The 26,687-nt window shown below is 37.6% G+C and overlaps 1 protein-coding gene across 1 annotated transcript in view; it reads right to left on the reverse strand.

The window, feature by feature from the left end:
• The window catches only part of galnt1 (UDP-N-acetyl-alpha-D-galactosamine:polypeptide N-acetylgalactosaminyltransferase 1), a 101,737-nt gene that overhangs the window by 63,423 nt on the left and 11,627 nt on the right, over positions 1-26,687 (reverse strand). The window lies entirely within an intron of this gene.

Raw genomic sequence — 26,687 nt, forward strand, 5'->3', positions numbered from 1 at the left:
CATTTAGCGTTCTGCATGTAAATCAAATGTAAAAAAGAGGGAAGTCATGATCGGAAAAGACTGCATGACTATTTCAGACAGCCTCTTATCCTCCAAGTTAGTGTTCTTTCCACACTAATGTAATCTTTTCCTATCCTTCAATATCTCCTTCTCATGATTATCAACTGAAGTGTTTGTGTGTGAATGCATAGTGTGTGAGTTTGTAGAGACGATGGCATCCGAATCAGTTGTTCCAGGTTATTCTCCTATATGTGGCTCAGGCATACTGCATTCTGAGCTAAGATGACTAAAAGATCAGCATGCAGCTCAAAATCTCTTTTAGACGGAGAGTGACACTCGCGCACACACATTGGCAGTAAGGTCTTGAGCGAGGTGGTGGACACTGAGCCGCTACGCTTCATCAAAAGCACTTCTCTAATCCTTCAAACATTGTACAGGTCTTTCCACAGTCCAACACACAACACACACACCACATCAAAACCCAGAGAATGTGTTTGTTAGACAACTTCCCAAAAACCTGAATGTGTTTTTGAGGTGTGTGACACTGCTAGTGCTAGCGCCGTTCCCAGGAGCCATGGAAACGGCTGCTAGGTGAACAAAGGCCCAATTAAAGACTCTCATCTACTATGGGCAGGTCACTACGACAACAAACAGTCTTTATATCCTTCACAAAATTCAGACACACACACACACACGCACATATTGTAGCACTTTATTTTAGTTCACTTGTTAGTCAGTTTCTTGTAATGATTGTAGTTTTAAATGACTTTTTTTACAATAAAAACTACACAAATTCAAGCTGTCATTCGAAACAATTCTATATTAATTACATGTTGTTTATTAGCATTACTCAGAATTTAATGTACTTTATCATTAGTCTGTCCATTTTCACCAGTATGATGCGGATAAAACGCACCTGATGTACAAAGTAAACAACTTAGCGTTCTCTACGATTCTCTTAGCGTTCACGCTGTCATTTTTAACACCAAACCTAAACAAAATGTTTTTTTTTTTTTTTTACAGCTTTTATGACGTATATTTTGTGACGGAACTTACCGAAAAACCAAATCAATGCTCTATGCTGGACTAAGGAGGAGATGCGATTCTGATGCCTGTACCGAACAGTAACATCGCGACTATGGCGAGAAAAAACAGGTATGCGTGAATATTCTGTCCTTTTTCGTGTACTGTTTTATTCTATTAATATGTTCAGGGTTTTTTTTGTTACAAGAAAAAGTTATTAAACCTGTTATAGCACAACAACAGTTTTTTTTTTTTGCAACTTATTTCAATATCTTTATAGTATCGTATACCGTGATAAAAGCTTCAGCAATTATCGCAACATGATCATTTGATACCCATCACATGCCTTATTTATTATAACAGCCAAATGAAACTGAAACGTGAAATGTGATATATACAAATAAACTTGGACTAACATGCATCTTTCATTTGGCACACATTTAATGTGTGTGTTTTGAGCATGTTCTGCGCACTTGACACTAACTGCATTAATAAGACGCTTTGGAATAGAAGTTGCAGGACATTTCAGATTATAAAAAAACACGCCTTAAAAAAGATTTTAAAAAGATTACAGATGCACAAAATATTAGCACCATATCTGTTACTGGTCGATATAAGCAAACATTTACATTTTTCAATTTCAAAAAGTATACTTATATACTATACTTGGTATAATTTCTATCTTTTGGTTTCTTTTATGTTTATCTTTTCTATTATTTCTAACTTCCTGTTTATTGTGAAATACGTTAACACAGGACAGAAATGTATGTTTATCAAACCATTCTTTAAGCATTTAAGACTTTTATTTGCAAATGACCTTCAACTGCCTGTGAAATGAGTCCAACTGCTGAACACTGAATTGGCAGTCATATTTAAATATGCTGATAATTACCATGACATGATGTTCTAAATGATCTGTTTGCATCTTAATTTCCATAAACGGTCTTAAAATGGAGAACTCGGGTGGAGTTTCGTTTTTTTGAACACGTCTACATGATAGATCACTCTGTTGTATTTCAAAAGCCATGATATGCCACTTTAAACATACATTCTCATAAACAAAATAATGTAAATGGTTCATAAATGATAAGGCTAATGTGACTACTAACTTTCCACCTAACTAAATCCACCTCACTTCCTCCCTCATATAAGGCTTTGTAAATCTCTCTTTGTTGAGAACCACTAACAAAAGTAATCAGTATAAAAATGTGTAAGGAAAATGACCAGACACAAAACCACACATGGACATGCTGAAACATGCTACTATTCTGTGTATTTCAGCAAATAAAATGTTCTCAGGCAGACAGTGTGCACACACACACACACACACACACACATGCCCTCTCACGCAGCATGTCTGCCCTTTATTTTCACGGGACACAAAAGAACCCACAAAAAGGAACTAACATGAAGCCTCTAGCAAACACACACATATAATAAAACACTAAGGTGACACTGTGTTTCTCAATAAAGAGCAATTCACTTTTCAACAGCAAGGCTCCTGGACTACATTGCTCACAAAAGCACTTACGCTTCCCTCTTTAACACTTTATCACCATCGGAGAGCTGCACTCCTCAGGTGAGCTGACTCGCTGCCCTATTAACACACATTATCTCACACACACACAAAGCAACACCTGCTGTGTTACTTTACACATATGTAAATGTCTGTATCAGTATAATTCCAAATTAGACAGTAAAGTCAATTAAATATACAATAATCTAATATACTAGTACATTGGGTATATCCGTCCAATACCATATCAAGAAAAAAATAAATAGGCCTACATATTTTAAAATTCTAAATGTAAATTTATATTTATAATATGTTTACTACCGTTCAATAAGAGCTTTTTTAAGAAATTAAGACATCACATATAGCCTAGGGGTGGACGATATACCGGTAGACAATTAACTGGTAAAAATTTGTCCGAGATTTGGACTATCCTCTCTAATCGCGGTTATGCACTCATGTGCACTTATTTCAAATAAATGTTCTTTTGAACTTTATATATATATATATATATATATATATATATATATATATACACACACACACACACACATTGTATACATAGCGCGCACACCACCTCACTTTATTTCTCTCAACATACAGGAGAGCTGTCAGTCAATAGATGTTAATAAGTAACTAGCGTTACTTATTTGAAAGAGTAACTTAGACATTTTGTTATAAATTGAAAGAGTAATGTGTTACTTTACTAGTTACTTGAAAAATTTATCTGATTACGTAACTCAACAAAGTTACTTGTAATGAGTTACCCCCAACACTGTATGTATGTATGAAGAGTTCAGATGCAAAAGCCTCTAAGTGCCATCTGAAATTTTCTTCTAGAATGGTAATTTTTATCAAGCTCGTATATTTAAGTTCAATAATTTCACTTTTAATGACAATTAATAGGTAATCTTCATTGCCATTTAAGTGAAATTACTGAACTTAAATATACGAGCTTGATAAAAATGATAATTCTAGAAGAAAATTTCAGATGGCACTTAAAGGCTTTTGCATCTGAACTCTTCGTATATATATATATATATATAAATGCATTCATGTACTGTATGTATGTATGAATATAGTATTATTCATAGTAATACTATTAGCATTGGCAAAAGCTTTGATGCCTGTGCCATTGTAATCAAGTGCCAAGTGTTTGAGAATTGATGCTGGAATTTCAACTCAGGTCTATAGTGTCAATAGAATAATATGTTTGCAATAATATTTTCATACTGTTTTTCTAGAGCTGATGTCAATAGAGCCATTCAGTGATTAATCTACTCAATAGCTTTGAAAATTATTAGGCATGATGTTTTCAAATAAATTGCTGCTTGAAGGAACATAAATTACTCAGCTCTGTCAATACACCTTTCATGCATGCCAATGAAAAAAAAAAGGACAAAAACAAATATTTCTGGCCAACATCTTTTCCATTCTCTCTCTCTCTCTCTCTCTCTCTCTCTCTCTCTCTCTCTCTCTCTCTCTCTCTCTCTCTCTCTCTCTCTCTCTGACACACTGTCATATGTTCAGGTTTGACGCCATCAGGGCAGCATGACAGGATACAGTCTCTGTTCCACTCCACAGCCTGACACTGACTTCCTGTTAATGAATCAGATCATCGGTGCAATCATCATCCCATACCATAAGGAAATAGCACAAACTATTCAGGAACTAAAAAAGAAAAATTCTCTATCTTTCACATGCACACTAGAAAATATGTGCTTTCTCACTCAGATTGATACTTTCTTCATGAGATCAGCAGTCACATTGCTTTTAGTTTCAAAGAGGTTTTGAAACCAGACAGAGAATCAGACAGTACAAGCCTCATTCACAATGACACCAGTCAATCAAATTCCTACAGAAAACACAGACACTGTAAGCACAGGAGTGCACTTGGGGTCACTTGGTCGAATGCTAATACAATGGTTAATAATTTATTAAACCTCAAACATTCAGTGATTCGAAGTATAGTGGACTTCTAAAGACTTGCGCTCAAATTTATATAGACTTGTGAAATAATAATATTAATAAAAAATGTAATTAACACTATGGATCAGATTTACTAACAGCTTGCGCCAGCGCAAACCCTCAAACCCAAAAAAGCACGTCTTAAACCAGACGCTAATTTGCGCTGCTATTGGTAGATGCGTTGGTCATGGATATGATCCGGCTACGTCTGTGTTCTTTCATTTGTGCGTCGTAAGTAGATCACGCGCAGAACTTACCATTCCCGTTGGTGGGATCCAACTCAACTATTTATTCATGACCTATATATAACTATTACTCTTATGAACTGAATTATTTTCAAATAACTTAAATTTCAATGCGTTTCTCCCACAAAAGCATCATATGGCTTCAGGGGAGTGGTATGGACTGCTTTTATGTTGCTTTTGTGTCTTGTTTGACGCTTGAAATGTTCAGTCTCCATTCAATGAAACTTACATGGAAAAGAGCGACTAGCAAAATCTTCCATTCCACGGAAAAAGGAAAGTCATACTGGTTTGGAAAGACATAAAGGGGAGTAAATGATGGCAACATCCTTTAATCTTCCGAATAGTGCATTCATCTGACTGCACATCAGAAAGGGCAACATGACAGGATTTTGAAGGAAATCGTAGCCCAAATGTCAATGTGGCATGTCATAAGTGCAGCTGCTAATCTGAGTGAGACTAAGGAATTTACGAGGGTTTTATGGTGCGTATGGACGCACATGGCGTGTAATATCGCGCTGAGTAAAGTGCTGGCACTCAGCCAGCTGTTATACAAAGCCTGCATGGTTTGCTTACATACGATACAGAAGTGGTCAGAGACGATAGTGTGTGCCATTTCGCAGTTGAGCATGTGAAACCACACACACCCCGGGGTCTTTACTACTATGAAGAGTGTGTGTGTATATAACAGCATAGGAACATTAGATACGTCATTGGAGGCGACGAGGGAGCAAGAGTGACTCTGTCCATCTGGCTCCGCACCACGCCTAAGAGAGCATGAGAAACGTCTGAGAGAGCTCAGCCTCGAATGACATGCGGTACTCAACTCAAGACAGACGGTTAAAACATGCGAAACATCTGTGTCCATGGGTGGAGAAACTGTGTGTGTGTGTGTGTGTGTGTGTGTGTGTGTGTGTGTGTGTGTGTGTGTGTGTGTGTGTGTGTGTGTGTGTGTGTGTGTAAAACCCAGGGAAACCAACAAAATGTTCCTCTTCATTAAAATGCAAAGCACGCAAGCCACAACCTCATCCAATGTAATAAATCTTGCACACAAAATCCATCATAAACCCAACAACAAACTTCTTTCTTACCCCTAGAAATATGCAAAATTTCAGAAGCATCACAAAACGGCAACAGATAAAACATGTTTTATCATCTCTTCATTATTGAATGAGATAAAGAGCCTCTACACTCACCTCAATAACTGTCTAGGCCAGGGTGTAAAATTTACTTTTTGCTACACCTGCCGATGCTCAGCGACATTGAAGCATATATATATATATATATATATATAAATATAATATATATACAGTGCTATGCATAAGTTTAGTCACCCATGCTTAAGTTGACTAAAAAGAGGAATAAAAAATCTTTTGGAAATTGAACTTAATGCCTTAATTAAAAAAATTAGGAAAAATCCAACCTTTAAGGACACCAATTTTCTTTGTGAATGAATAATGTATCGTAAATAAATAAATGTTCTTCCTTGAAATACAGGGTGCATATGGACACCCCTATGTTAAATTCCCATAGAGGCAGATTTTTATTTTTAAAGGCCAGTTACTTCATGGATCCAGGATACTATGCATCCTGATAAAGTTCCCTTGGCCTTTGGAATTAAAATAGCCCCACATCATCACATAGCCTTCACCATACCTAGAGATTGGCATGGAGTACTTTCCATAAGATCATCTCTCAATGCAAATCAAACTAGCTATTAGGCTAACTGAAATAAAACCATGCCAATCTCTAGGTATGGTGAAGGCTATGTGATGATGTGGGGCTATTTTAATTCCAGAGGCCAAGGGAACTTTATCAGGATGCATAGTATGCTGGATCCATGAAGTAACTGGCCTTTAAAAATAAAAATCTGCCTGCCTCTATGGGAATTTAACATAGGGGTGTCCAAACTTATGCACCCTGTATTTTAAGGAAGATTATTTTTTTTTTTACGATACATTATTCATTCACAAAGAAAATTGGTGTCCTTAAAGGTTGGAATTTTCCTAATTTTTTAAATGAAGGCATTAAGTTCAATTTCCAAAAGATGATTTTTTATTCCTCTTTTTAGTCAACTTTAGCATGGGTGTCTAAACTTATGCATAGCACGTATATAATATATATATATATATATGAAGAGCTCAGATGCAAAAGCCTCTAAGTGCCATCTGAAATTTTCTTCTAGAATGATCATTTTTATAAAGCTTGTATATTTAAGTTTAGTAATTTCACTTAAATGACAATTCATAGGTAATTTGCATTGCCATTTAAGTGAAATTATTGAACTTAAATACATGAGCTTGATAAAAGTGATCATTCTAGAAGAAAATTTCAGATGGCACTTAGAGGCTTTTGCATCTGAACTCTTCATATATATATATATATATATATATATATATATATATATATATATATATATATATATATATATATATATATATATATATATATATATATATATATATATATATATATATATATAATTATAGTCAGGAGCAAAGACTAGTATTGAAGGACTGAAACAAAGATGTTGTTTATACTTTAAATTATAAGATGCAACTTACAAATTCATTGATTAGCGATGTCACTGTTAAAAGGACAAAAACAAAAATATCGCTTTCCTCAGCACACATTCAAACTGATTTTGTGATTGTGAATATAAGATTGGCCTGAAGAATATCAGTTAGATGCAGGTAACGTGCTCGCTTAGTCGATCTCTCTCTCATATTACTCTACATAATATAATAAGCTTCAATGAAGCAACTCACAATTCCTTCGTTGCTAGTTCTAAAGTGCCATTTTAGAATTAGTAACGGAGGCTTGCGCTCAGCTGTTAAACTGTCAACTCGAGATTTGAATCCATGGCAGAAGGAAGAGGTTCAGCACTAAAGAGACAGTCTGTTGTTTCTTATTTATTTACAAAAATGTGCCGTCAAACTGTTGTATAAACACAATATCACACTCGTAGCCATGCAATATTGCTCTATACGGGCGAATCACAGCTGTGTGTTGATATAGCGCAATAGCGCACAGCTACTCGTGTGATATTGGTCATACACTGACACATGCAGTCTGAGAGCTGTTCCGACAATAGCCACACAGAAAACAGGATTAAAGCATGAAAGAGATTCATTGGGATTGAGATTGGGATTATGACTGACATGCAGAAAATCTGGAGGCAGATTAATTTTCAAACTCATCCAACATATGAATTACCCTTGAACTGAACCAATTCAATGTTATTTGATGACTTGAAGTCAAGAAAAAAAAATACAACATTTCAGTAGTTTTAGTTTTATCACACTGTACCAGTTCTGCTACATAGATTTAATAAAAGGCTTCTAAAAATGCCTGCTAAATAAATGTACATGTGGAAAGAGAACAACATGTCACCACACAAGGGTGAAGTACAGATTGTATGACTGCTACACACAAGGGTCAAGTACAAAGAAAAGATGTAAGATGTGCAGGAGTTCTCAAGGCTACTTGTTTGTCATTGCGCTGGAAAAGTTAGAGCAAACAAGACTATGTAGGAAAAATTACATGCTGATGTACTTTGGGCTTTGTTCCCTAAAATAAAACAATTGCTGCTTTGAAGTTACAACCTGTTGTGATAGTCATTTCACTTTTACAACCACTTTGAATTTAATTACTGAAGCAAAAAAAAGGATGGAAATGATTGCTGTCAAATTAAGCTAATTAAATTACATTGAAAACAAAAAAAAAAACATGTTTTGCAGTAAAAACTGTTGCACTTTTTTTAAAGACACATTTAACTACATGACAGCAATATAGTCTTCAACAGTCTCCAGTCTTGATCCATCACATGTAATCAAGAGCACACTTACGTTTGCTCTAGTGTAGGCGTGCATGTGCTTAGTTGTGGTGAGTGAAATGTGATTCTCCTCAGTGCGGCCCACAGTGATCTCAGTCATATTACAGCCAACACCCCAACCAAACCCCAATGCGCGAACACATACTCTCTCTCTCTCTCATCTTCAATCTCGTTCTCTCACTCCCTGACCCAAATTTCTTTCTCTTTTTGGGTAGAACATTTCACCATAAGATTGGCGGAATGAAACTGTTACAAAGAAGGAAATGGTTGAGAGTGAAAGAGAGACATGTCTGTAAGCTTTGTAACATCATGCACGGCTCCTTCTCTTTAAACTTTTTTCAGTTTCTCTATCCCTCCTCCCTCTAAAAACAACTAAAGTCGTAAATTTTAAGGTGAAAAAGGAAAAAGAAACAGCGCAGAGAGCTTCCAGACGAGTCCTGGGTGGGCGGACAAGCTGATACAAGAGCCATAGAGCTTCAGGCAAATACAACAGCCTGAGAGTTGGACAGAATGACAAGCTTCTACGCTAGTAAGAACACACTATACGATTAAGAGAAGAGTGTTATTATGGTTTATAATAGGGATTGACTGCTTTACCTTTAACTACATTTAATCTGTCTTCTTTATTGGCCTGTCTCTTTAAATCCCAGACATACACACAATCAGGAATGTTCTCTGAGACAGCATGTGTCTCAGAGAACGCATCGAACAAAGTTTGTGACGAGTCAATGTTTTTTCCACGTTTTTTGACCATCGCTGTTGTAACGTATTGGGAAGCCAGTTCTCAGACAAAAGATTTATATGATGCAGGCAGTGGCTATATCAGCGGCTTGACTCCTTCACTTGCCATGTTGAACTGCAACACACCTACATGCATTGTTTTTGTTTTCAACTAAACCATATTATAGATGCGTCGTCTTAATTTGAGATTAACTATGGTGAAAATGTGCGCTGAATCATGGGTGGAGAACGGTACGGTTTGGTTTATTACCAAGAAGCATTACACTTTGGTTTATTACCGAGAAGCATTACACCCCTAATAAATATATATAGATACAGAGAGAGAGAGAGAGAGAGAGAGAGAGAGAGAGAGGTCCATAAATCAAGTAAACATCTTAAAGAAAACAACCAACCAACCATATTAAAAAGAACATATACATGTTTTTACATATGGATCACAATCATGTGACACAATATGGTTTGGGTTGGGTTCGGGTTTGTAACTAAATATAACTTTTTGTCCGCATGTCTCCGCTTCCTTCCACTGTAGAAAAATAAAGCCAAAATATCCCAGTAACAGTCGTTGCGATTACATTGTTAGAAGTCAGAGTCTGCACAGCAGTGATCCTGAGGTGGAGCTCCAGCATCAAGGTCCTGCCCACACTCCCACAGTAAATCATAATGTTACACCCTTTTTTTACACCATCAAAAAACTAAAACCATACTTATTGGCAAAACAAACACTTGAACATATGACTGCCTCATAAGAACTACCTAGGCTGCAGTGTTGCCAGATTGTACGGGTGCATTTGATTGTGCGGGGAAAAATTGGTTTGGGAGGGTGGACAAAGTTTGGGCTGGTTTAGGGTCAGTTCAGCTGTTTCGACGAGCACGCACTTTTAGCCAATCAGCGAACAGCAGGTAGACGTGATCATTCATGAGTGACAGGTTTTTAGTGCGATAACTTGTAGCTGAATAGTCAAGTGATCGCTATGCCAAAGTGACATTATAGTAAGCTCTATAAGTATCTACAGTAAAGAGCGGGAGTGTGACCCAATTCTCAAGGCGTGGATTACACCTGTGGTGAGTGATGACTCGAAGTCTCTTTATAAATATAACTAACTCTGAGAGCACAATTGAATGACTTAATTGAGATCGAAAATAGGATTACTCCTGTCCATTGTCATGTGCCAATGGCCTGACCAGGACATCTGCAACTTTTAAACCTTCCCAAAAATGATGTACGGTTTGCAAAAATGGGAACTGCTGTGTCTGTGTAGATGGGAGAAGCAAAGTGTATGTGCGTTGTGCACACGCTACATTATGGCCAAGCATGCACCCTTAAAATAGCATCTGTATAATGCGTCACTGACTTTAGACTAGGTTTTTCCTGGTCTGTGGCGGAATTGTTTTCTGGAACTGCAAAATAGCACCAGGGAAGGTTTGCGCTGGAACACACCTCCTCTTTTCACTGAACCGCCCCCGGGAGCGCAAGTTCATTCCCTAATTTACCAACGTGCGTCTGTGGAGGGAAAAGTCCGCTGTGCGTCAGGTGCAAAATAGGAATGATACATGCGTCGGTGTACAAAGTCAATTGCGCTGGGTGCAAGATAGGGCCCGCAGTGTTAAGTCCGTGTAAACATGCACACACAGAATCTTCTGTGGGCTGGATGAATGAGGAAGTATTAGAGAGTGATAATGAAGTCTAATTTTATCACTGCGAAAGTTTTTCTCCATTTTAAACTTCACACCATAAACACAAACATGCTGCCACATTCAGTTCCTCTAAAAAGCCCACATCATTGGGAAGAAGGGATGATCAAGCATTCATTTCTCATCTTTGAATCCAATTGTTGGCTCACCACTTTTTCTATGAGAAAATACCAAGAGAATTCAGCATTTAGCAGAGAAAGATTTTCATTCATTCAACGAAAAAGACAAATTTAAATTCTTGATTTGTTTGTGGCAGTTGTGTATGTGACGGGTATACAAAAGTTGGAAGTGGTTCCCTCACTAAGCGATGAACACATTCAGCACATCACCTGTTTCATTAGCATAATTAGCTTAAAATATAAAGTTTTTGTTTATAAACAGTAGGGTCAAATAGTACTGACAATGCTTCTGTTTTACATTTACATGAATTCTTATATTTTTCCTCTTCAGTGCTTTGGAAATATGTGATAAATGTATGTCATGCCAATGCAGTATTTGAATGGGATTGGAGTGAGACTCACTTCCTCAAATAAACTCTTTCACTTGAGTGTTTATCTGACTGAAGCAGTCCTAAAAAGAACTTTCTAAAGCACAGCAGCAGAGTCAGATCACTGATAAACGATGTGCTCCAAAAGCCCTGGTGCAATGAAGAAAAAAGATTTCTAAAACTGTCCACTGCCTTGTAATCCCAAACTGAAAAAAACATTACCATTTAAACCACATGTAAAGATTAGGAGTGTCAAATTAACATGTTAATTTAGTACACTTAATTAAAACTCAAAATAAAGTGTTAGAAGTATTTAGCATGACCCACACATAAGCAAAACCAATTAAAAGCATGTTTTTGTGAGCCGATAGTCAGCCCAGCCCAGCAACTACAAGTATCGTGCTTAAGCATGAGACACATTATTGTGTTCAAAAACAGCTAGACAGAATGAAACACTGCATGGAACAAAGTGGTTTCATTATGCATTTGAACTGCTAAGGCATGGTGTCATTGCACAACACGACACGGCAACGTAACTGCAAAATACATCAGCTTGACATGTATGTAGATCGACAATTTTAAAAAACGCAGAGGGAACGCACAAACACATCTTGTGGGAACTGCCTCAAGGTCAATCTGGAACAATCAATCAAAACTGATTGCAAAACTGATGAGGACTGTAGTAGGCAAGTGATATGTTCAATGGCATGGAGATATATTGACTTCTATAGAGAATAATTGTTGTTGTTTTTCACAGTTTTTTTTACTTGTTACCATAAAAATATGTCTTTGAATTCTAAAACCTTCTCAGCAAATATTGATGCATGTGTGATTAATTTGATGCTGATGTTGCAGCATATGAATTAAATGGGTACTTAATAGCAGGCAAAATTAACTTTCAATAAGACTTGTCTGCCTATGCATGCAGTAACATGTACTTCTATGTCTGTTTAGTTTCATTGTGTTTTGGTTCTGTTTTCCCTGTTCTGGTTTGCCTGAGTTCTCTGTGCTTCTTTGTTTCCATAGTTCTTAATTAAGCTTTATTGACTTCATTAGGCTAATTTACACATCTGTTCTGTTTTACCTTGATTACTCTCCCCAAGAATTTAAAAATGCGTTTCCGTGATTCGCCTGCGTGTTCATTATTAGATTGTAAAATGAAGACTTTCTGTTTATTCTCCAACGTAGTGCGCTCATTACAGCCATTCAACCGTAACTGCAGTAGAAAGGTATAAACATTTTTGAAATCAGTGCTACCTGTCTAGAGAAAATTGAGAAGAGGCTGTTGTCTTCTCTTTTGCAAAATAGGTAAGAAAACTTCAACACCCATAATGCACTGGGCCTGCTTCCAAGGCCTTCCAAGGCCACTCCCAGGCTGTGTACGAAATCGCCCCCTATACCCTTAAATAGGACACTATTTGAGGGGACAGCCATTTGCAGTGGTGTCCAAACAATAGTGGACAATATCAAGTGCACTCATTCAATCCAACAATGCACCACAATAATGAGTGTACAACCGATGTACGCTCAACGGCAAGAGAATACCCATAATACCCTGCAAGAGTCACACGCCAAATGAATTCCCACATCTCGCCAGAAGATGCCGCCCACAGCTGAATCATTCATCCATCCATTTTCCAAACAGCTGGTCCAAAGTGGCTGCAGCATAATATCGTACAGGTAAAAAAAATCATTTTTAATTAATTATTAAATTGTTTAATTAAGGTTTATACATGCTAGTTTCCATGATAGAGATCAATGTTTTCATTACTACTGGAGCTGCTAGTTTGCCAAGTTTCAAATGATATTTAAACAGCAAGCACAAACTATACAAAAGCAGCAGCCTTTCCGGTGCACTCAGTGTCCGAATTCCCTTACTTGTTTCACTGCTTCAAGTGAACAATATTAGTGGAGTAATGTAGGGAATAGTGAATGAGGGTGTAGCAGCACAGCACCATCCTGCTATGGATATGCTTATTGCTTACCAGTCAAATGCCGCCTTGCTTTAGAAGGAAATACTTCTCAGTAAACTGATCCAGTGGCTAAAGGCAGCACAGATTCATAAATATGGAGAAAACACTGCAATGAAAAATCTGAAAAACCTCTCTGTTTGTAGTTAACATTTCAAACTGGATGTTACGAACAGCATTTTAGCCCAATTGGAGGGTGAAAAACTGAAAGAAACAAAATGCTGTTGTCGAGTACAGGTAAGAAAGCTGTTGCCATGATAGAGTAGACAAAGTAAGATTTTAAATAAAACATTTTTCAGTAAGAAGCCTACTCTTACAATAACTGTTTTGTTCATAATCCTCTGTTGATCCAACTGTCCAACTGGCATGGACACAAAGATCCCCATGGAGCTGTCAAAATTCTAGCAAATAAATGTGAATTTCTCGGTCCATACTAGTCATGTGGTGCAAGAGTCACATTAACTTTTTAATCTATTAGCAGTCCAACTAAAATTTCATTAAATTCAAACATATTTAATAATGCTGGCTCATTAGAGTCATTTTATGCAGTTTAATATGCATTTGTTGGCACTGTATGATTACAATCCAAACAGCCCATTTCCTCTAAAGAGTTTCTCCATCTGTAGTAAACACACCAAATCCCTTTGGTGGGGAATAAGGAGGCAGGCACACCCTGCTGTATTCATAGCAACTCACTGCCATCAACGTCACATCAAGTTATAATTAGCATCCAACCTGTAGCACTTCAATAGACCCCCTCCATCCCCAACAGCACACGCTTAACACAGACTTCCTTTTGGCCTCAATCTGCTCTTAATGAGAATTACAGGAATGAGGGGCATGTCTCAATTCCACTGCCTTTTCACCACACAATCCTGTGTCTTAAAATACAGAGTTTAAGCATTGACAACATTCATTTTAGATTCTCAGTCTGCTGAGTCATTCTGCCCAATCACTTGTACACACCCATTATAAAGTTAGTCAAAAATCAGGGGTCAGCCAAAGGCTGTGAAGTTTAAAACAGCCACTTAGATCAATACTCACAATGCACTTTTGCTGCTTACTGATCACACTGTTGTCTCAAAAGCTTCTCTGTCTCCCTTTCGGTTTAATTTCTCTCTCTCTCTCTCTCTCTCTCTCTCTCTAAAGTAAAAAGGCGTGTGGACTCAGTTGCTTCAATTACCTAATTCTTCAAATTCAAAACGTAAAAAAATAAATAAAAAACACTACTGGTTCAGTACTTTGAGAACTATTATAATAGAACTAGAATAATATGGGAATTCAGACCACCTGCATAGCTAACTACTTCTTTTTCTCATAAATTACCATAATGCCTACATTTATTTTAAAAAGAAAACAGGAAACAAAGAGCGAGGCAAAACAGAGGGACACCAAAGAGAAATTCCACCCCTTTTTCCTCAGACCAGCTCTCAGGGGGTCAGACTAAGGAATGCAGTAAAGCCGCTGAGGCGAGAAGACCGACCAATCATGCAAATCAGAGCCCAGAGAGAGAGACTGAATGATCAGAATGAACAAATTCCTCTGCTTTGTCTCAGTCTCTCACTCTACATGCCAACATCAGTTGAGAAAAGTGAGAAAAGCGAGAGTAGAATTAAACACTGTTATCATAAAATGTCAGATTGTTTTAAAGGAAATGTATTATATATATATATATATATATATATATATATATATATATATATATATATATATATATATATATATATATATATATATATATATAATTTAATGTATGTCACATTTGCAATTTTACCCGGAAAAAACTTGAAATCTAGTTTTAAATATTATATTTTGATATTTAATATAATATTTATAATTATATTTAATATACTATTATATAGTATTTAATATAATATTATATAATATTTAATATATTTTAAAAAATATATCATATTTAAAAGGTGTACCCTCACGTGTATTGGTTCAAGAAAAAATTACATTTCACATGACATTTTTAGATGGATTAAATAAAATCATTTCTTGAAAATAATATAAACGTTTAGTTTTTTACATATGAAGTCAACAAGAATGTGGTACATTACTTTAATTTTCACTGTGAACACTCTTATGTCATTGAAAACACATTTTGCACACACACAAAAAAAATCTCCTTTGGGTTCCCAAAGAGGGAAAAAAAATATTATCCAAGTTTCAAAAAACATGAGGGTAGGATAATTACTGGTGAATTATTTCTTTTAATATCTCTGATTCACTAAAACGTGCTAAAACCCAGCAGCTCCACGCGTTCTCCAAGTTGAGCCGCACAAATCAGATGACCTTAATCGGGAAAGTGGAACAGTCAGGCCGTATGAATTAAACTAATTAAGCTATTGGCTTCAGATTGAATCAGCCGGTTAGCAATCATTCCAGCTCACTCGTTATAAAGGCCTCTCAATTATGATTTAGAGCTTCATCAATATTCTATTTATTGTGTGGTAATTGACGTGCGCACAGTGTCCGGCAGCTGGCCTAGTTCTCTGCTTCTGGCAGATTAAGTGTGGAGTCTCTGTGCAGCCGAGCTCAGGCCATTCAAACCGAGGCAGAGAGCGATTTCAACCAGCTCAACTTCCGCACAAGCGCATGCACGCACGCAAATACATGTAAATATTTCCCGTCTCCCTAATGCATGCATGACCGCTGCAATAAAATGGGTTTATACAGTGGCACGCTTTGAGATGAATGAGAGATGATTCATATGGTTAAACTAATTTGAGCACAGACGCACTGAAACAAGACCATTCTTATGCTCAATGTCTCTCTCAAACACAATAGTAACGCTGTACGCAGTGTGTATACAGCTGCTAGGAGCTGATACATGCTATCAAGAGCTTGAAGATAAAGTCATTGGGAGAATTTCACGCACACACACACACACATTTCTGACACTGCAGTTATCTCAGTAAGCTGTGATTGTGTCTGCTGACTGCTGAGGTGAGATCCCCCAACTGCGCATTTGAAGAGCTTTTTTGGAGAGCTTCCTTACTGTCCCAGTGCTTCCTGTCTGATATGGAAATCCCCATTTGGTCTATTGTCATCCATGTACACACAAAAACATTCTCCATTCCAAAAACCCATGAGTTATTAACAAAATGATGAAATGTGACTGTAGAAAATGACATTTAACACTTTTTTCCCCATCTTCTTTAACTAGCCAAATGGCATTATTCACAAGCACAAAACGGACGCGTTTAACTCCTTACGTGTATTCCTAATTCTCGACAGATGGATACTACTGCTATCTGCCTGACAGGAAACACAGCTGGTGCACAGGATGTGATGTCATCGTGACCACTCGTAAACAACTGTCTGGTGTCTTCCTCCAGCATTTTTCTGACCTTTGAAGTGAGTGAGTGTAGCAAGGTTAGATGTTATGGGAAGGAGGAGGAGGCGGGAACCGGCGAACATTTAAAGACTTTATAATAAAATAAACAAATACAAAATGAAAGTAAAGACAGCAGCCCCTCACGGACGACTGCGGTCACATGCAACAAAACACAACATAAACCCATGTCGCTCCTCCTTTTATGCTTCGGCTCCTCCGTGAGAGATACGAGACCAATGCGTTGCGCAGGTGTCGCTCATTATCAATCACGCCACCGGCCTCGCACCGTTCTCCCACGGCCGTCGGCCTCATCCTGCTCGCCACAGTGAGCAAGATGAGATTTTTTAAATGGCTACTTAATCACATTGACAACTATTAACATTCACCTTGTGAATGTGAAAGTTAGACAGCATTAAATGAGTACATTCCTCATTAAAGTGAATAAAAAAAATATATATATATTTTTATTAACACAGTATATTATACTATTAATAAATTACCTCAATTACCAGAAATGGATGGAAGGACGGAAAATAAAAATGTCTAAATAAAAAATAAAAAAGTAAGAAATAAAATCAAATAAAATCGTCCAGAAAATGTAGGCATTAAGAAATCATAATGTACGGTATGGAAAAAAAATGTATTAAAAATTTGCTAAATTTAGCTGTTATTAAAGTATATGTGTAAGTGAGTGTTAGATAATGGACAAAGTTAATCCGTATGAACAGTTAAATGTACAATTTCAGCCAATACTACTAATAACATTTTTTTAAAAATTGTAAAAAATAAAATAAAATTAAATAATAATATTTTTTTACAAAATCAGCTGATAACAGATACAGTACTTGTATATTGTGCATCCCTAAATATTTTAAATTTAAGCTATACACTTCTACTTTAGACTACTCACAATTTTTAAAAAAATCTCAAACCAGCTTTAATTTAATGATTTGATGAAGAATGTCAAAAAAAAAAAAAAACTGAAATCAGTCTGTAGGAGACAAACTATGCCAGCTAGGGTGATAAATGAATGACTAACTGACTGCCGGGCAGATTCACGCTAATACCATTAGCTTTAGAGCTTAAACAGTACAACTAATGGGTGCAAGCCAGCAGAACCACTACGAAAGAACAGAACTGAACCGAGCAGCGCCCACAGAGACGAGATGTGGCAATCTCTCGCCAGCTGCAGCACTCCGGGACAGTCGGGCTTTGGAGTCATCTCCTCATACAGTGTGTTCATAAATCCAGCCTAATCCTCTGGGCTGTGCACAGGATGAACGGGCCGATGGAGGGAGGATGAAGAGAGAGATGGAGAGATGAGCAAGGGATGAGAGAGGGAATTGTTCAGAGATGTTCCGGGTTGATCCGCTGGACTCTCGTAAATCCTTGCTGGATCTCCTGTGGCTTTTGTGACCTGGCTGTGACCAATCAAGCCACCAATCGGTCAAGCAAGCGCATCACTCACATACACTTACAATATCTCTCCTTTAGGCGTTTGTGTCTTTTACTAATCCTCTTAGAGCTTTACATTGCTGCAAGTTCATCTGATACTGGGATAAGAGGCCCCTCAAACTTCGTGATCTCATGAAGAATGTGTGCACACGTGTGCGTGTGGGTCATGTATGTCCATACAGAAATTAATTTCGGATTTGCTCTATTACATGAACCAGGCTTATTACAGATTCCTTATTAGCAGCAGGCATGTTCATTTCTCTTCAGACCAGAAGTTTCCCGCAGAATACAATTCATTTTCAAAGCATGCTGCAGAGTTTTCATAATTAATGCTCGCTGAGACTTGTTTATTATTAGAAAACATAATTACTTTTTTGTGAATAAAAACCTCATGCCAGGGCTCCAGACAAAAAGAAAATTACTAGGGAGCGGTTTTGACTCTTACAATGAAACATTTTGAAGTCAAATTACTTTAGCTGATAAATTATAGAATCACTCAATACAGATGGTTGTTCAGAAGTGCTTCAGTTCATTGAGCTACTACGTTCGCAGCTTCTAGCTTCAGCTTTTAAAGGAATAGTTCAAATGCCTTTTTCCTTTCCCTCATGTCATTCCAAACCTATAAGATTTCCGTTCATCTTCGAAACACAGTCTGTCCACTGAAAGTCCATTCCACCAAAACTATGATGCTTCAAAAAGTTCAAAAAGACATAAATATAATCAAGCGGTTTAGTCCAAGTTTTCTGAAGAGGCATAATCGCCTTTTACATGATGCTTTTATTCACATATAAACATTGATCAACGGCATGCACATACATAGAGCTCATCAATTATGGTAAACAGAAGATCAAATGCGTGTTTGCCGTGCAAGAGCCAATGTCACGCAAGCCAGTTCGAGTTTCTGCAAGAACCAATGAAGTTTGATTGAGAGTGATGACTCTAAACAATTCACTATCTGACTGAGAGGCTGCATCCAAAACCGTAAACTCTCTAAGTAGGTACTATTTTTGCATAAGTAATTACTTTGAGACAGTTAAAAAAGTTTTCTATATAGGCGTAGGGCCAGATTTACTAACAGCTTGCGCCAGCGCAAACCCTCTTTTGGCATTAAAAGAATACTGCCAAGATTTACTAAAGACACGCAGTGAAAAATTAGCACTGAAAAGGCATGGACAGTTATTTTTGTGGCTGACCTTATACTGCATATGTTTTTTGGGGATTTTCCCTTTTAGGAGCAAAATTTATTGGAGGAGAGTATTTAAATAAATCGCACAAGGTGATTTACTAAGGTAATCCATATGTACAACATCTGTCATGTTGTTATTGTCATGTGACCTATCACAGAATCAGTTGCATTGTTTCACTGCCATACACAAATCCTATCCTGTGGCCTCATTGGAAAGCAAAGTTTTAGATGTGCACTTCTGCACGCTACTAGGTGTAGTTCGTCATCCAGGTACAATTTGCCAACTGTTTTATGAATACAGTGAATTTGGACATACTAGTTGGCTCACATATTGTTTTTCATCTAATATATAGTAGGGAAGTATGCAATTTCGGATGCAGCCAGTCTGATTCAAGCCTCAAGTTAGCATGAGGCTGTTTCATGAATCTTTTGACTGAATCATTAAAAAGATCCAGTTAATAAAAGTGACTTTTTCACAAATCAGACATCATGACTCAGATGGTGTTCGTTGTTGCATGAAGGAAACACTGGTGCGCATCCTATCAAGATGATACATGACAAAACCACATCGGATGAGCAGTTTTTGCATCTGTCGCCAATGATAAGTAGATTTTTCTTTAATGGGGAATCTAAAAAAAAAAGACTCTCTGAACTTGAAGAGTGTTTCGAAGTTGAGACTAAAAGTTGGGTGTTTCAAATCATTGACTAACCACAGGCATATCACCAAGAAGTCAGACAACTCCCAAAATTAGATGAGTGTACTTGGAGGATAGGCTGACCCACCGTCTGTGCAATAGCATTCTCTTGGGCCCTCATGGCCAGTTTGTGTTCCTGCACTGAGACATGCACAAAATGTTAACAAGAAACCAAGCACTCCAAAACAAATATCGCCTGACATTTGGAATAATTCTCCCAACTCACTGTAAGATGAGACTCAGGGGAGAGACATGAACGAGCATGTGCATAAGGGCATGATACGACCACATCAGGAGGTGAGTTGCTATGGAGACAAAGTAGGAGGGAAATTACCTCTGCACAGATCCAAAGGTCAGCTCTATCCCTGACTCTACTCTAGCATGCACTTCAAAGTGTTTCGCTATACCCTGACACCATGTGACTCAATGTCACAGAAGTGGGCTCGGGATTTGAGCATTCATCATTGGGATGAGTCAAAGGAACAAACAGCAACAGCAATGTCTGCTTAAAGACTTTCTCTATCAGCCCTCCGGCATTAAGACTTTATACCTGCTCTAGTTGCTGCAAAGAGACTGACGTGGGCCGCTACTTCCCTGAGTAAATAGCAGACATGGGGACTTGTGACTTGGTGACTTGGACTCGAGTCGACTCGAGTCGCTATTTTTATGACTTGTGACTTGACTTGACAAAAAATAAAATACTTGAGACTTGACTCGGACTTGGAAGTTAAAGACTCGGGACTTGACTTGACTTGAGACACGATGACTTGAATGACTTGAGTGTTAATCACATCATGTTTTCAAGTTTGAATATAAAATATATAAATTATTTTAAAAAATAAAGTTGATTACCCAGCTGGAGCGCAGGCTGAGAATAGCGTTGTCATGACTGGATCACGACACTATCATCAGTCGCGCCCTCTCGTACCTCGCACACCACGCCCACTCAGATCAGATATCACATCAACATGTCAGCCGGAGGGGTACTGACTCCGAGGGTCATCGCTTTCGGCTTCAAGAATTATTCACAAGATGGCAAAAGATGAACAGCGCTTTGCAAGACATGCAACATTAACATCGCGGATAGCCAGACAGAGCTGCCAACTCACGCATTCACCGTGAGACACACGCGACACTTTTCACATGCTCTCACGTCGCCACACGTTCATTTTCTCACGCACAGAAAAATCGCGACGCAAGAGGAGGTTACATATGATATAAAAAAAATCTCAGCTCTCAGATTATGTCACTTTTATTACGAAATTCAAACAATAAATACCGTTTTGGCGCTTGTAAATGTGACGCGACAGATCCCTAGCGGCAGGTGAACCGATCATCTCTAAAAATAAACACGAATGAACAATGTTGAAAGATACAGTAGGCCTACAACTTACCGAAATGTATATTCCTCATACATAATATCGACCAATCAATCAAACAAATGGTTTAATAAAACAGCTGGAGAACAATTATGTCACATAACATTTACCCCAGGAAAGCCATTTGATGACCATAATATGGCTATAGCACGTTAGTTGGCTAGAAAAAAGTATTTTGCTAAATATGTGTACTATTACATATTTATTATATTTTTACTTATCATTAAATAAAGTTGTTATTATAATAAAAAACGCATTATCTCTCTCTGTATATTTACAGCATTAGGTGAGTTGTTTTTTTCTTGAGAAAAATTAATGCCTATCTTGTGTAGCCTACCTAATATTTATCCAAATGAGTCAATATTAAATCAGATTACAATAATTGAATTGAAATAATAAAAAAGCGTAGCTTACCAGAAATTGTACCATGTAAACATTGTAACATGTTGTCACTAAACCGAATACAATTCAGTTTAGTTACTAAAATGTTTTGACAATCACAATACACTTATTGTAAACACAGTTTACATACAACATTAAACTTTGTTACATTTTAAACACTGTTGGCAGAAGTGAAAAATAAATAATTTTATGAAGTAACAATTTTGTTTGATTCCATGATGTATTTTACTGAACATGAGTATTTACAATGCAACTCCAAATTATTGTAATTTATTGACAGTTACCCATATCTGGTCTTTACACTTTATTAAGATCAGATTCTGCAGGTAAAATTACAATAATAATGTGACTTGACTTGGACTTGACTTGACCTACTACAGGACTTGACTTGACTTGACTTGACATAGCCTGTGACTTGACTTGACTTGACTTGCCCAAGAAAAAAATACTTGGGACTTACTTGAGACTTGAAGGTTAAGACTTGAGACTTACTTGAGACTTGCACATGTGTGACTTGGTCCCATCTCTGGTAAATAGTGATACTGTACAATCATGTTGCTATTGCAAAAACATGTCGGTTTAAAAATATGAAAATAAAACAATACATTTAGTGAGGTTTATGTTTAAAGTCAACATGAAATAACATTCACAGCCCAATTTACTTCCATAATGTGACATATTTCTGACTAAAACAGGAAATTTAACAAGAAAAAGGCTTTGCTGTCATCAAACGTGCTGCATCTTCACGGAAGTTGAACATTTGTGTGCGTTTTTAAGCCTTTCCAACTTAAATATTCAAAGCAAATAGACACGAAAGTACCAGCGTCTCTCAGTTTGGTACTCGCATGGTGAGTGATAAGCAGAGATGTATAGTAATGAAGTAGAACTACATCACTACTCTACTTAAAGGGTTACTTCAGGATTTAGCATTAAGCTTTGTATTAGTAGAAAACCTGTAGTATTTTCGAATTACCATGCTTTCCCCCCTCATATCCCCCTGAGAGGAGAGATTTATGTATTTTTTGTCTGGAAAAAATCCTCCGATGACGCAAAAATCGTCATTTTGCGTCATCGGAGGATTTTCTGTCCAGAGGCTAAAGACTACAGCCAGTAGATGGCGTTGTTCCGCATGTTTTCAACCCGCCCATAGAGGGTGGGATCTCACTCACAGAATGTACACAGTATCAGCCGTCTTTCTTTGGAAGCTAAGCTAGCATGCTCTTGTTCTGTGGAGAAAGCTGAATAATAGGAGAAAGCTGAGTAAGTAGGGGTTACCATCTTTTTCCCGGACTTGTCCGGCGGGCGAGATCGTTAAAAATGTCCGGGATTCGGCTTTTGCGTTCTGCGGTCGCCATTCATTGTTTACATGCACACCTCTCGTTTCAATCTAGCTGAATTAATTCCGATCGGTGAATCTGACTGTAGTGTTTACATGAACGCTAAACAAGGTTAGGATAGGTTGATGTGCGTTTTAACATTGCTAAGAAAATTCCCGCTCCTCCGTGAGAGATGCGAGACCCGGCGCGTCTCAGTAATGAAGCCACCGGCCTCGCGCCGTTCTCCCGCGGCCGTCAGCCTCGTCCTGCTCGCCACAGTAAACATGATGAATGGCGACTGTAGAACGCAAAAGCCGAATCCCGGACATTTTGGGTCTCTAAATCCCTGGCAAACTCATCACTTACTTAGGCTAGCCTTGTTGTTTTCAACTGTGCTCTCTAACCGGTAGGCGTGGCCTCCTAAGGCAGCGAAGCAAGTGCATTCTGGGAGTTGTTGTCTTTCATCCACATAAGCCAAAAATACATTTTCTGGCTTTTCTCAGTCTAGAAAGCTCCAAATTCAAAAATTTCTCCACATTTCTTCTACTTAAATGACCTATTTTAAATACACATTCATCTTCCCAGAGGTGAAGTATCCCTTTAAGTACTAAAAGGCTGTATCTGTACTTTACTAGAGTATTTTTTTTTCTCCTACTTCCACTTTTACTTCAGTACATATTTTCGATGAGTTTAATACTTTACTCCGAAACATTTTTTATGTGCTGCATCGTTACTCGTTATAATTATAAAAATGTTACGAATCATTCCAAACCCTTATTATCACTGTGGTAGATGGCTCTGTCACCAGGTTTGATGAAGCTGGCCCAGCGAATCAAGCGATCAAGAAGACCGCGTGTGCTCCCGTTCTGCCTTTCGCTCTGCTGCCTGCCTCCATAGAGAACACTCGACCAAACAACGTCCCTCAGGGCTTTTAGCTCAAAAATGTGCAGATTTTGACAAATATTGATAGATTTCATAGGTTTACATCAGATTTCTATAGAGAGGAATAATATTTATTTAAATTATAACCAAAATGGGCAGATGTAATCATTATGAGCGCTGGATACTCTGATGTACTGTGTTTTCAATACTGGCAGCCTGAGGGCGCCCTATGCACATTTAGTCCATATATGGAACACATGAAGAAGAGCCATTCCAGGAACTCCCTGACATAAATAAAGCTTCCAGAGATCGGTTACATGCTGATAAATACCTAATAAGCTGTGGAGAAAAAAGGCACAAGCAGGGAAGAGAAGACAGGGATGCTTTAAAGGGGGAAGGGACATATTTGATTTGTTTTAAGGTGCTCTTTTACATTCCTGTCTTTGTACTGCTGCTTCAGCCAAATTAATTGTGAGTGTCCTAAACATTTGAAATAATATAAACAATATGATGTTCAAACTTTTGACTGTTTTCTTTAATAACTTCATAACACAATACTTGTACTTTATTTTCAGTACTTGAGTAGTACATTTTAAAATAAACTACTTGCAATACTTAAAGTCCCCGTGAACCGGAAGTTGCAAACGACTTTTCTCCAGTGTTATGACGTATTTTCCAGTGAAAAGGAATATTGAACAGAGGGCAGGGTTTTACTCTAGCGCTCCTCCTCTCCATCTCTGCTCATAGCAGACTAACGGTTTGAGGGGAGTGGTTAACCGTTGCCCAAACCAATTCCTCAAACCTACGTCATCAGAGAAGGTCCTCCAATGCAGAGGGGAGAGGCATTTTCAGATTTTGATTAAAGATTACCATGGTAAAAAAAATATTTTTAAATATTTTCTTGCACGGATTAATTGTTCACCACAAGACTAGTAATATGCGCTAACAAATTAAATAGGGTCAATTTTGATTTCATGGGGACTTTAAGTACAAAAAATGTTGAATACTTTAGTACTTCTACTTAAGTGTGAGCACTTCAACTTCTACTCAAGTCACATTGATGGCCTAAGACACGAAACGAGCGGTTTGTGTGAGAAAACGAACAGTATTTATATTGTTTTTACCTCTAATACACTTTCCGGCGCTTGCGCAGACTAAGGCCCCGTCCACACTACTGCGTTTTCGTTTAAAAACGGACCTTTTGCTACTGCGTTTTCGTTTAAAAACGAACCTTTTGCTACGTTTGCACTTCCCGTCCACACTAAAACGGCAAAAACGGAGACCCAAAACGGAGAAGTTTAGAAACGCTGCCGACCCGTTTTTCGTTTTGAATCTCCGGAGGGACGGAGATCAATTCTAATATGCAGCTAAAACGCTGGTGAGAACAGGGATCGTATTCGTTTTAATTCTCCGTTTCTAAACAAAAACGCAGTAGTGTGGACGGGGCCTAAGCTAGAACACGTGCACACGTCACACAACAGGAAGCGCGCACGCCCTCAGATCACTTGGACGTGGTTGTGTAGAGGTAAAAACAATATAAATACTGTTCGTTTTCTCACACAAACCGCTCGTTTCGTGTCATAGGCCATCAATGCGTACTTACGATGGGGAATTGTTTCATTTGGACTTCTCTGTGCATGCTCTTTGAGGTGGTGACCACAGACCCGCATTATATGACTGACAGAGAAGAACGGTTTGACCTAAAAATATCAAAACTGAAACTACTGCAGAAACAAAGACACCTACATCTTGGATGCCCTAAGCTAAAACATACCAATATTTAATTTCAAAGTGAACTATCCCTTTAATCTATATTTATACAGTGAAACTATGCAGTTATATTTTATATTTGATTACCATCTCTGTACCTGAAAATCTAGTTTAGACCTACATGAAAATAACTGTTTATTTCATTTGTATATGTTTTTTCTGTTGTGTTTATTTCTGCTATTGCTTCTAATTTGATTATTTGTTCTTTTTTTTCTTTTTTTACTTACTGTCTTTATTTATATTACATTTATATGAGATAAGCTAGTAATAAAATATATATTTTTTAAAAACTGTAATTAAGACTGATTAAGTTTTTATTTTTCTTCTTTTTTTTCAGTGTTCATTCAATTCACTGCTCATGTTCAGCTCTTGGATTTGAATTCTCGTGATTTTATGTGAACCTGCTCCTTTGCAGCCACAAAAAGTTGAAGTGATAAATACACAGACAGAAGCACACCCACACAGCTCTGCTCCGCTGAGGCCTGGCCCCTTATCACAGGTCTGTGGAGAGCTCTTCTTCTGTGGCAGACTGTGGTCTGCAGGCGAAGTTTTAGTGAGAGCATAGTGCAAACATGCAGCATAGTCTGAAACATGATGATATCTCAGAAACATAGACTGAGCAGGGGAGAGTGGGTAAGCTGTGCCACTTCTTTAAAGGTTGTCCTCTAGGCATGAAGAAATTAGATCTAAAACTAAATCCAATATGCCTAAATATATTTCAACTGAAATTAGAATAAAGTGTCAACAAATTAATCTTTGGGGAATATTTGAATGATTTACATTGCAAA

The sequence above is a fragment of the Scardinius erythrophthalmus genome (assembly GCF_964197995.2).
Source record: "Scardinius erythrophthalmus genome assembly, chromosome: 16".
In the NCBI taxonomy this organism is placed as follows: Eukaryota; Metazoa; Chordata; class Actinopteri; order Cypriniformes; family Leuciscidae; genus Scardinius; species Scardinius erythrophthalmus.